Genomic DNA, 13,900 nt, shown 5'->3' on the forward strand with positions numbered 1-13,900 from the left:
AAGTAAACAAAATTTTGACTTATACAAACAATAGCAGTAAGAAAGGACCGTTTTTTTTTATTTTCTCAAGATTTATTTAGAGGATGTCATGTACAGCCACGATATACAAGTATGTACATATATAAGTCTAGATAAACTGTTTCCATGGCGACGAATCCCAAACGACGATTTATGCGGTTAAAATTAGCTTGGGGGGTACATAAAAATAGTTTCATCGCATTCAAATACTTTCATGTGTAAAGATCATTTTGGAATACCTAAGTACGTACTTAACATTTCACCATTAGGAGCTATTTCTTGAAATCATAGTTTTTGATAAAAAACTTCTACAAAGTACTGCTTAGTACGAGGTTAGTCATGGCGCAGGGATCACAAGCTGACAGGTTATAGGTTCGATTCTCACTCGAGGAAATGAAATATTAAATATTTTCATTTCCTTGTTCTGTTAACGAAGTAACTATCGGCGGAAAGAGGAGAAAGCAATATCTAAGCCATAGATTCCCTCAGCTTACCCTGCTATTCGCAGGATATAGCGTGAAGCTGTTAATACAATTATTATACACATTTACATTATATTATATAAAAAAAAATATCCAAAAAAATGACTAGAAACTTACCTAATAAGCTCGATCATCTCAGCTCAAAAAAACTATGAAATGAAAGTATAATGTGTTAAAATGTCAGGAGGTAAGTGTAAGAAAACACTTAATAACCACAATTTATTGTTCCTCTTTCAGATATACACACTTCTAACACTTTACACAGCACACTTAACACTGTTTCTACATAACACTTTACACTTGTATACTTTTTAAAAAGCATAGTTTCAACAATGACACTGTTTTTAAATACTTGAACACCGTCACAATTTTACACCTTACGAGAGGCGGAATAACGACATACTGACCCATCAAAAACGCCACTTTTTCTCCTTTATTACCTTCCTCTTTTATAAATAATTATGAGGGTATTATTATTTTATTTTCTGTAAAATACCCTCACACTGACAATTGTCTCACATATGAAAGTCCTCAACTTTACCAATAAGATGGATAGTTAAGCTTGCCCACTGGCACTGTGCACGAGGACATAGAGAGCGATACATCAACGTCGTAGGCACTAAGAATAAGAATGTTTTCTCGGTTAAGCCGAATGAATAAACTTTACATCTATTTTGTCCTTAGGCAACACTGAATCAAAATGGTACCGTCTTGAGTATGCCAATAAATATTTTCAATGGCACTTTTAATGTTCCTTACATATTTGAATGTCTTAAGTTATGTCTTTAATCTTTAATACTATTTTTACATTTCAGTTAAAATATTTTATATATTTAAATATAACATGATTTGTGACAAATAATTTCTATGACGAACTTGTGCCATACAGTTGTGTATTTATTTGCAGATTTAATTAATTTTCAAATTGCCATACTAAATTAAATTAAAGCACCTACTATATAATTAAAAGTATCTACTTATTTTTTATGTAAAGGTTTATTTTTGAGCATTTATTTTTTTATTAATCGGGCCAGGATATACTATTCTCCGCATTCTTACGCTTATTCGTAAAGATTTTTCTAATCTTCTTTATTATACCTATTTGGAAATATTATTTTTCTCTATTTCTGTACAGGTACATTCCCAGGGGATTTACTTATTTAATTCTTTTAAAGTGAATGAAATATTAATATTTTCATTCATTCGTTCGTATATTATGTCATTCATACTATCGTTAATGATATAATGTTAACGATATAACCATCAATCAACCGGTACAATGGATTACTAAAAGTAAACAATAAACAATTTGTAAAAGCAAAGTATTATATCACCAGTGACAATAAAACTATTCAAGGCTATTTTTTCTGACAGTTTTTATAGTACGTACTCAGAAGAAACTGAAACGTCCATTGCCATTGCCATTATAGATAGGGTAGACGTCAGCGCAACCTTACAACGCAAATAGGGACCGAAAGACATTTATCCTCAGTCCTGACCCAAAAATTTAATAATACAATTTTTGTAGAAAATATTTAGAATATATTTTTTTTTATTATTTATTATGGGTTCGATTACCACTCGAGGAAATGAAATATTCATTTAAATGTATATTTTCATTTTTTCGCTCCGGTGTCGAGTTCGCTCAAGACTATATACCGGTGTTTATTTAAATTTAGAATATTTTTATCACTCATATCCAGTTTGTCAACAACAGCAATCCTGCACCTTATAATCTTACCTGAATCCCGGTTCATTAATGCATCATTAAATTTCACAGCATGTAGAGACAATTATTATAGACGGTTTAATATCATCAGGGTCCAGACCAGGTGCACCAAGTGCATTGACTTGCAAAGATTTAAAAATAAAACAGCAGTTAGCTACCTTGCTCGGTTGCTGAGACGTCCGAAACCGAAATCCTCGGGTTGGTTGCGAATGCAGCCGAACGGCAATCTTTACTTGCCCCCCGCCCCGCGCGCTATGTCCCCTCACCTCCCCGCGCCCCGCTCGTACTCTGCCAACTTCAGTACGGAGGAGTCCGCGGGCGAGGCGGCACGTGCGGTGCACGCCTCGCTTCATTGTATTGTTTTGGCTGTGTACACCATTGTTGTATTCCATCCAACTGCAATCGATAAGATATTTCAGTGAAACACAGCGGCCTGCGTTATTTAATACGATAGTGCTACGACAATAAAGCTCTTATCTCTATGGATATTGCTTATTGATAAGTGAAACTCGATCACATTATATAGGACGGTTTGTGTTTTGTTGTTGAACCATAAATGTGCAGTGATCTCTTGATATAAAGAATAGCATGCAAATCAATAATCAAGTGGATGAAGTGGACCCAGCAGTGTACAGCGAAGAGCTCTTCCCGTGCGGTGAATAACTCGGTTGCATATTGATTTGTCGGACAGGGATCTCTGGAAACTGTCGTCCTGTTGCGGTAGGTAAACAAAAGCTAATGAATGTACACAAATATATATTATTATTATATAAATATATTGTTTTATACTGGTAACATTCGTGTTGAATAAATGCTAAAGGTTACCTTAAAATATATTAATTAATTCGATGGAACAGTATTTCAAAATGGATGTGTTCCATCCATCAATCACAGTATCCGATTAATTGGTTGTTTTATCTATTCATAGAACCTCTCAAGAGTGTAACAATACTTGCTAGTGCTTGTATTAAAATCAAGTCGATATGATAAGAATAATAATTGGAGCCAACGCTTATATTATTATTATGATTCCGATAATATATTATAAATAATAACCTTTATAAATACTTACTTTAAGTTTTCCTTTTATATATAAATATAATAAACAGCAGTCTACTTATTAAGGTGTTAAGGCTGCTTGTTCAAGAAATCTCGTTTTTAATTAGAGCTAAGATGAGAAACCGCAAGATTTCAAAAGAGAAGATCCAGAAATAGCATCGTCCACTTCAAACTGTAGGCCTCGTCTTTTCCCAACGACACTTTCCTCAATTTCTTTTCGGGGTCAATATAACGTGACCTCTTTCTCACCTTATATTGAACAAAATTACACTAAGGTACATAAAATTTACATATTTCCAATATGTCGGTTTTCATTCATATATGTATATACTTAATGTTGATGTCGCTAATGATGTAGTTCTAACCAGTTCTGATAAAAAGAACATGAGAAAATTAATTGAGCAAGCCTAAGTATTAATTTTTTTATACCTCGTTATTAACCGATTTAATTAGAGTAATTGGTTTTTGTAAGTATATTTGATCTTAAATTAAATTAAAACAGGTCGTCATATATTTCAAATTAATTAACAATTTTAACCTATTTATTTTGTTGTTTATATAACGGAATATAGGCTACATTTGAATTTTTGTGTTTGTTAGTATTTCTTTTGTTTTCCCAGGATAGTAAACGAATGAAAGTGTTAGTAGGTTTTTGATTTTATAAAAAAAACGAATGTAGAATCAGTTTGACCACGTTATGACAATTAAACAATGTGCTCTCATTCCAAAGGCCATAAACAAATGATTAAATTATATAGGATAAATCATATAGAATACTCGTTAACATTATTAAAAAAATGCTTTTTAAATTTATAGGTGCAATTTAAATAGAAATCATATTGTAAATTTTAAAATGATATAATAGATCGATATGGATGGATTGATTTCATGACCATAAAGTAAAATTATATAAAAACCACATATTAAATTATACATTTTCACAGTACAGTAGCGTAGTGGCGTGTCTAATGAAAGATGATAATTTGCGAATATCTTCTGAAGTGGAATCGCACCACATGTCTTTGTTGTCGAACGACGAGTAGAACATGAATGGATTAGTAGATGATTGGGTCTCTTGTATTTCGTATAATGGTATTTTCTATTAAAATGAAATACAATATATCTTTGAAAACTGCATTTTTCTTTTAACTATGGATTTTTTTTTAGATAGAAATGTTTATTTGAATGTTTTTACCTTATTTAAAAAATATACGACTACATTTATAAGACGAGGATTCTTAAGAAATATTAACAAGAAAACCTCTTTACTAAATAAACAAACTTCGCTAAAAATTTGAATAACCATTATGTACTCGTACCATATCAATAACACAGACGACAGATGTCGAAGTAAATATTTCATACAATGCTTTCATTCGTCGAGCTTTCAAAGCTTTTATACACAGAATAGCAAGCAAACATTTGCACGTGAATCCTGAATATGAGAATAGCCAGATATAGCACCTGGCCATTACAGATGCAAAGGTATAAATATATAATTTGTATAATATATATAAGTAATACTTCTTGGTACAGTGTTTTTTTTTATATTTCTATAGGTATAATAATATTTTATGTAGGTTTTATAAAAGAAGAATGAAGGAAAGATTACTTAATGATGTGGATATGCGATTTATTCGTAGGATAGTCAGTTTACGATAAGTTTGAAGATATAACAAGAATGGAGGGTACTATTGAGGATGAAGAAGAACATAGTAAGGTGATTTGGGCACGTCAAGAGAATTAAATATAAGCAAGAGGGAGAGAGAGGCAGGGAGAGTCCTCGATTGACCTTCGCTAACACAATATCCATGGTTACGTAAAAAACACGAGGGTACCTCGGAGGGCGTGTTTTAAGAAGTTGATGGCAGTGGATGCTAATTCGAGGTGAAAGATGCAGAGAACCGTCACGCTTGCCTCTGTTCTCTCTCCGTCTACTTCGTTTATAATTTACAATTAACTAATATCAGTATCATAATTTACTTATAATTTGTCTGCGAAAGGAAAGCGCAATAAAACGAGCATTTATTCAGCTCGCTACAATTATACCTCTTTGAAGCATTATTAATTCAATAGCAACACTTTCATACAATCAGCCGTCAGAAACTACAACACTAGTGAGTGCATTGTCTTTGTCGTCAACGTTCATACTTTCTACAATGGCGGGAAACTAAAATAAGTAACGTCTCAATATCCTCTTCCGCATTATTCGAAAGTTATCGATGGATGACAGTTATATTTTTTATGTTAATTAATAATTGTTTGTGCAAGTAATGAATTATTTAATATCTACATTTATTTATATTGAAAATGTTGTTTAAATATAAATGAGAAATCAACATTATTGCGTCATAAATTAAAGTATAATTATTTTATTTTAAAAAAGAAAGAAATTATAGATCTTCTTAGCATACCTTTCATAATGGTTTAACTTTTTAACTCGTACACTTGCATAATTATAACCATCGCTGAAGGAGAGAAAGCGTTTAATATACTGGTTTATAACATGCTAAACGTACCTAAATATGATTTGACCTGTTACAAAAGTAATACACCAAAACCATATATTCTAACCTTATATTGAATGTCACCGAAATATTACATAATAGCGGCCGACGTGCTTCTTTTTTATTTAAATATATTTAGGCCATTAATGTATTTAGGCATTAAGGCAAATTCATTCGTTATTTTGATATGTAAAAGTTAAAAAAAGTTGTCTTATTTAATAGACAAATATAAAGTTATTTCATATCTAGGCACGGCACACGACAAACGTTGTTTTTTAGACAAAAAAAGGACAGACAGACAAAAATTTTAAAATAGTTTATTTTTGTTTTAACATCATCCCAGACTTAAATATTATTTATATGTTTGTATAGATATACAAACACTAAGAGTGAATGTACTTATGTACGAAACTACTAGACTTAGTTAGGGAGTGCAGGGGATTTTCCATTTTATAATAATTATATTTTTTTATAATAAAAAAGGTTTGAAATCAAGAATGTATTGCTATCTCAGGAAATACCTTTAACGTTTATCATCACATTTGTTTACGATAACAGGAATGGTACTCCGCGGTTGGAATTTCCAAAGAGCCCTTATGATTCATCGGGTACCTTTATTTCTTATCCCTAATTTATAAAGGTAATAAAGTCTTTAGAACTACAGCTCATTATTTCTTTAAGACAGTTCAAATATTTCTTTATATTTTTAAACAGTGACGAATGAAATGTTATAACAAAACTAAAAAACACCCACAACTAGAAGTTATTAGATTTTTTGCTGTAACTTTGTTTTTGCTTATGTCCGTACTTATTAATGTTACAAATAAGTATCTAATGATATTTTGTATTCTTTCTTTAGAAGTATATTAGCTTTATTTTTACATACTAAATAATTCCTTAAAAATCTCTCAGAAAAGAATCGTTTATTTAACAACTTTACTTGATCAACAGACACCCCGTGGCTCCTCCCTCATGGCTTTGCGTGCATTTAGCATTTAGCATTGCGTGTTAAGTGGCGGAACTCAACGCCACGCTTTTACCTCCACACCAGAGCGAAGAAAACGAAATATTAAATATTTAATTTCTTCGAGTGGGAATCGAACCCACAACCTGTCGCGTTTACAGCTGCAGGCTTGTGCCCCTGAATTAACTTGAACCATCACAAAAATAGCTTTGCCGCATTATTAAAATCTGGCATAACCGTTATTTATACCAACAAATAAAATATGCCACGTCTGACATATGCGACCTTCGTCTATTTTTCGAGCTGTTTATTATTAAATAGTTATTTAAACAAAAACTTCCTTTCCAACCAAGTCTAATAAAAATTAAAGCTGTATAAACAAAACTACCTTTAAAATTTAATTAGTCTATCTAGGCGCAGTAGGACAGTGACTTTAAAAGTGTTGGCTCGGAGTTCAATCTTTATTCGGGGGAATGAATTCCTATATTTTTTCTAATATTTAAACATTAGCTTCTCTTTGCTTTATATAGAAAAACATGTAGGTGTAAATCGTGCTTGGAAATTTTCCTATATTGTGTCCACTTAAAAAAAATCTTATTTCGTTCGAGTCAATAAAACTCTTAATAAGATTATTAAGGCCAATTCAATTTAAGTTTTGCTTTAGTTGAACTCCTAATAGTATAACGGGGATGTCCATACACGGGTAAGAAATCCATCATTATAAACCGCTATTTGTAATAGTTTAAATAAAAAACGTTAACATTTAAAATTTCAAATTATTTTAAAACGGTATCTTTATGTATTTTGACTGAAAATGTTTTAAATTATGAAACTCAACAGCCATAGAAGCCATTTTTAGTATCCTTAAAACGCGTGTTTGAACGGTGAGCTCTCGCAAAGTCCTCCAAGAAGTTGCAGAGCACGAAGTGTTTTCTCTCTCTGCCTTACCAAACTGCCAACAAACAAAAAAACTCATATTTAAGTATCTTTATAAAGAAAAATTGCTATGATCAATTTATTATAATTAGCCTTAAGGTCTGACTCCATCCATAAACGGTTGCGGGACAAGTGATACGATAATTGGACCGTTTTCCTACGCAGTTGTAGCCCACGCGGTGCTCTGACATAACATACTCTGCTTCTGTAGGAATATTATGAGGACTTAGTAGATCACAAAATGAAATCGCTTTGAATATTTAGCATAATTAAACTATGGTAATTGTTTACAAAGAGAAAATTATTAATATGTTAATCTAAATTAAAAGATAATAACAATTATGCATAACAACGCTTAAGGCAATTGACACGTAGATGTTATTTCAAAATAGGCAGCATCTGAACTTTGATGATCTTACATATGTTTCACGCAAGTAAATGTAGGTATATTTTTTAAGAAAAGGAGCATAGTGAGGAACATAATGTCTTAACACTATGTTTCTTCTCGCCTACCCTGCTGTGGGCGTAACAGCGAAATGCATACATATACATCAGATTTCGGTCTAATTTCATATAATTCCTTCTATTACCATTCATAACCAGAAAATTATTTTCACGTCTTAAAAAGTTACAAATCCCTTATACTTAGTTAGTATAATTATAATTAACTATTATACATTTAGTCTATCATATGTAATGTGAGTTGAGCTATTTTGAATGTTATCATCAAGTACTCTTATCTTATCGTGGCAGACGTCATTTTAATGCGCAGGCGCACCACGTTGCACAATGTAGTGTGCTAACACTTAATTTAAATTGTATGATTGAAACTCTATTATATAAGTACACACAATTTTATCTATGTTATTTATACTTATAATAAAATCGTAAGAGGATCGGTGAGATATTTAAAAAAAATGTTATTGGGAACCTTTATCAACCTAATAGAACCCAAAACAATTATTTTTTAAATTTTTGTCTGTTTGTATATTGTGGCAAACTTTCGAAAACATATAGGGTTTATTTTATTATAATCGGTTCATAAATAAAAAAGTTACGTCATTTTAAAGTATTTAGTTCGACAAATTTGCTAATTGCTGTAACAGTTATTTTATACAACTGTTTTACTGAATAGACTGAATCTTTAGTTTTCAATTCCTTTATTAATATTTCTATTTCAAGCGGGCGTAGCCCCGCACGGGCCCACTAGTTGTCAAATAAATTTATGAGAATAATATGAATAACATTTCAATTATATAAATAACGTTTTCAATTTCAACTATGATTATTTAATCATTTCCAATTACGTTGTTATAATAAGAAACAAAAACCCGACGGCTTAAAAGTTTTCAACTGAAAAGGCATAACAAGTTAAACTAAAAACATTAAGGAGCCTCTTGCAATAACAAAAGTAGTTTAGATATAAAATGATCATTCTGTGGCAGTAGATAAGAAAATACTTATTATTTGTCTTCGCCTGCAGGATATACGAAGAAATACGCTAGAAAATCATTAACAATAACAACCTGCTTTTGGATTCTGACGCAGTCGAGTAAAAAGACTTAGTTTATTTTTTTTATTATAACGTAAAATCTATAAGTTAGACATTTTTACTATTACAATTGTAAATAACAAAGTTGGGAACCAAAATTGAACAGTGGTACTATTGGTTAACCAATAAGCAAATTTAAAAAGAAAGTTAATTCAGTTCGACACAGTTATCAAGCAACTGTAAATGTACCGCCGCAATACAATGAAGTTAACAGTATTAATATCATTGGTCACGTATCAGAAAAGACGGCGGCGAGTATTGAAAAATTATATAATTTTTTTGCGAGGACAAAAAATGTAATGGAGCAAATTTTCAAAAAGTAAGTACAATGAGGTAATAGATAGATATTTAATTTTTTGTTAATTTTATTTTACATAATTTTGTTTTTTATTTCTTGTTATGAATGAATAGATAATTTAAATCTAATTTAAAAGTTCCAAGCCAAGTCAAGCCAAGTTGTGTATTGTACTTGTGTGTTTTGATTTTTAGCAAAAGTTTAAGAAATGTATACTCGCAAACAAAGTTTTTAAGTTTTTTTTAAATTGATGGATTAACAGTGGAACAAGGTTCCCAGTAAAATTTTACAAAATTCTAAACTATTATTTTTTTAGTTTACTGTGCAGTTGAGTTTTTGAGTTTTTTTATAATTAAAAATAGAACATTCGAATTCGTCCATGATTATAAATTCAGTATAATATAAAACTTTGTAATGTAATAAAATAACCACCTCATACTAAGTTACTCCTAAATTAAATTGAATAGTGATCTTTGAAATTTGAGAGTAGCTGCCAACTTCTCCGTAATTAATTTCGTAATTTTGTGCCTTTTTAGCTGGAACGTAGGTACAATTTGTATAAGAACGATGACCTAAATTTGAAATCGATTTTAATAAATTCATAATAAGCAGGAATTATTTACTATATTTACTTTAAGCTTAATTTATTTAATAGATGAACAATATTCTGTTAGTCTTTGCAGCTTCAGGCGTTTTAGATAGAGTATGCAGAGTGAGAACTTAGTGTTGAGACACTTCGTACCACCAAAAAAAAAAGGAAAAATCAATTATTATTTTGTCTTGAATAAATTAAAACAAACTAATAGAGACCCAAAAAATTGTTAGAATTATAACTGACTAAGTACAAATTTCTTATTAGATCCCGAATAATTTATAAAAATTGCGATGAAGTCGCTCTTCATGTCTGCGTGACTATCGCCATTTATCATTGACGTAAACGACTCGTGCCTAAGATCGTTAGATATTAGCAAACATATCATTTTTAATAGGTATTGCATATATTATGTAATCAATTTTATAATAATAAAACACATTTTGAATTGCTTTAACACCCCATTACTTTGGTCATTGTCTAAACTTGAAAAACTAGTCTTTACTTTAAATGAAGAGAAACGCGTAGGTTAGTACAGGAAACTAGGGGTCGCAATATCGATAATGGTCCAGCTATTCTAGCAAAACCAGTATTTTCGATACTGACTTGACATAAATACCGGTATCCCAGTTCTTCCGGATTTGAATAAAGCTAGAAATTATTATTGAACATCTTTACAGATGTAGTGTTGTAAGTTAGATGGGGTTTCAAAGAATTATGAAATTAAATGATTTCTCTCTTCGAAACGTCTTCTCTTCTACAGGGAATTCGTGGCTTTTATTACCAGAGTTTTATACTTTTCGACTCAACCTATTCCATTCTGCACGGTTTTCAATATACTTTATTTTCCTTTTATAAGACCAAAAAGTGGCTGATTCATCAAGTCCTACAGCTAATTTATATGACGCTGAAAATATTGTATTATCAACGTTAGTATATAACCGTCCTTACGTAATGCATTGTCTTCTTACGCTTTAGAAAGAAAACGGTAAGCAATGACTTCACAACTTTCTCTTTGTTAAATATCGATATGGTTGCTGTGAGCAACGAATGTGCCTTAATCTTTATTGTGATAACCTTCTTCTATAGTGGAATAGAGCTAGTGTATTTTATTTTTTAGTTAGAATGGATTAAAAGATAATTCGTAAATAAAAAAAGGTTTAATTTTCGTTATCTTTTTTTACTACTTTGATTTTTCTTTTAAAGTTTTGGTTTTTAATTGAATTGAGCTCTTTGAAGACACGCCTTATAGTTAATCAAGCGGTTAAACGTGTAATTAAACCAAATTAATGAGAAATAAAAGTGAATGATCGACAATGTCTATCTATAAGATTTAAATCTATAATTTTAATTTTCCTTAATTGCTGCATTACATTTGCCAAAACATTATGACGTATTTGAATTTTTCTTTCTTCTTTTTTTCCTTCTTTTATTATTGTTATGTTTTTTATACCCTGATCAATGTCTCCCTCGTTGCTTACACTAATTAAATACTATTATATGTATTTCTACATTTAATTTTACACTAAAAAAATCTCAGTATACTAAATTTTCTTAGTATACTAAATTGAATTTGTCGAGACCAAATAATAAATGAACAGATGTCCTTATTTAGCCTCCTTCCTTCAATTATTAGTCTGTCAGTCACGTAGCGGTGGGAAAGATGTGTAATTAATAAAAGTTAACTGTGCTACGGACGTTCACACCGTGGGCGGAGTTGTTGGGCTGGAAGAAAAATATCTTATCATTAGACTTAGTTTGTGAGACGTTCCATCTTGTTTGTAAGTCTTTAAGAGTAAGTAACATTTGTCTTTCATATACGTATATATCTAGGACTAAGATGGAACTAAAAAAAAATACAGTCGAATTGATAACCTCCTTTTCTTACAGAAGTCGGTTAAAAATAAAAAGATTAACATAAAATTTAATATTATTAAAAATAATGTAGCGAACAAAAAAGTATATTGTGAATAATTTATGGGAGTTTTATACGACTTGAATAAATGAATGAAATACATATAGGTATATTTAATAAACCATTTGTACGATAGAAGAACGTACTCAAGTAGATTGGACACGTTAATAGAATAGACGACGTAAGAATGGCAGAAAAAGTATGTAGTGAGAGGCAAGACCTTCGTAAACACAGTATCAATAATATTGAAGGAGCATACGTAAAAAAGCATGAGAGGCCTTCGGAGGGTATGTAGGAAGAGGTGGTGACAGTAGACGAGGCAAGAGGTACACTACATTTGGAATACTTTAATTAACAAAGAACCGAGTTCGTTCTACTATTAGGTATACGCTACATAATTGAATTTGCATACATTTTATTATTTCGTATAAAAATGCAAAGGGCTTCTTGGTGTAACGTCCGCTGGTTATAGTAAAATTTAATTAATATTCAGTACAGTTGGCGACCAGTCACGTCCACGTGGACGTTATTCAGACGACGAGACCAGACTTCTTATTTACCTTCATTCAACAAATGATTATATTATTTAATTTACTACATTACAAAGATTTAGCATGTGAGTAATGGAATAAGCTAATGTTTTTCACAAATTACTTTAAAATAAAGTTTCTAATTTGCGTTTTCAATTTTAATAGTTACAGTTTCTTTCCAATTGAAGAGGATAGATATGTTTTGATCTTTGTAAGATAATCCTATTTGTAATTCAAATCTGATCTCATCTTCACTAAAATGATTGAGTTATTATTAAATAATTAAGTTTAAAATTTATTGAAAGTGGCAAGTTTATTACTACAAATATTCGACGAATATCTAAATAGATTTTAAAATTAAACAAATTCTGTAGAAATGTACTATTGAAGTAGTGATTAGAAATGAGTAAATTTGATTATAATACTGTATACCTACTACATACTAATAAACCAAAAATATATATTTTCTGTGGACCGACCATATATAAATATTACATTGAAAGATAAATCAATTTCATATTTTCCATTTGATCTGACAACCCCTGAGTCCACGGTAAGGGTATCATCCTAACACAATAGCTCAGTGAAAAGCCGATAATGGAATTCATGAGGGAAACCGAAGCCACGCTCCACCCATTCATGTGTCAATGGCTCGCTTCGAAACAAGAGGTTATCGATCTAAAATATGAAAGCTTTTCCCCTGGCATTGTCTTAAACGACCGAGTTAGGTGGTTGGAGTGAGCTGAACGTGTTCGAGTACCAACGGATTTAAGTACTTAGCCTCTGTACTCTGATACTTAAATTTTAAATAACCACTAAGTATCTATTATGAAGCCAATGCTTCATTTTATAGTAGCTTCTATTGTCCTTCTTAGCTTAATAACATAAATAAATATATTAGCAAATACAAACGGCAATGTTATCAACCTCAATGCCAATTTTAAGTATGAATAAGTACATTTAGATAAAAATGTAATTTTAAGCACCTTCGTGCTAAAAATATTTTAGAATTATGCTAATGGTATTGGACGTGTTTAAATCGGGACTGACGAAGGTAGACGTTTATTTATAACTTTAAAATCATATCAAAATATTCCTCCCTTTCTTGGACCATTTAGATGGAAAATTTTCATACTAATCATGAACGACCTCCAGGAATTTACATCATATACCCGTAAGAGATTGACGACAGCGACATAATATGCGTCCCAACAACATCGCTTGCGGCAAGTAGCCAAGAATGCAGACGTGGGTAACATGGACATTGTAAAATGAAGAATTATGAAAATAAACGTTCAGTCATGCGCAAAAGCGTAGGTCC

At 31.0% G+C, this 13,900-nt stretch overlaps 1 protein-coding gene across 2 annotated transcripts in view; it reads left to right on the top strand.

The window, feature by feature from the left end:
* Positions 1 to 2,520: 2,520 nt before the first annotated feature.
* Arl4 (ADP ribosylation factor-like 4) overlaps positions 2,521 to 13,900 on the top strand; it is a 50,315-nt gene continuing 38,935 nt past the window's right edge. For both annotated transcript variants that reach the window (XM_085188894.1, XM_085188895.1), the window contains exon 1: positions 2,521 to 2,949. The gene's annotated coding sequence lies outside the window, so the exon portion shown is untranslated. The remainder of the gene's footprint in view (positions 2,950 to 13,900) is intronic.

Source organism: Heliconius melpomene, chromosome 7 (genome assembly GCF_056956725.1).
Source record: "Heliconius melpomene rosina isolate 202511_hmr_F chromosome 7, ASM5695672v1, whole genome shotgun sequence".
NCBI lineage: Eukaryota > Metazoa > Arthropoda > Insecta > Lepidoptera > Nymphalidae > Heliconius > Heliconius melpomene.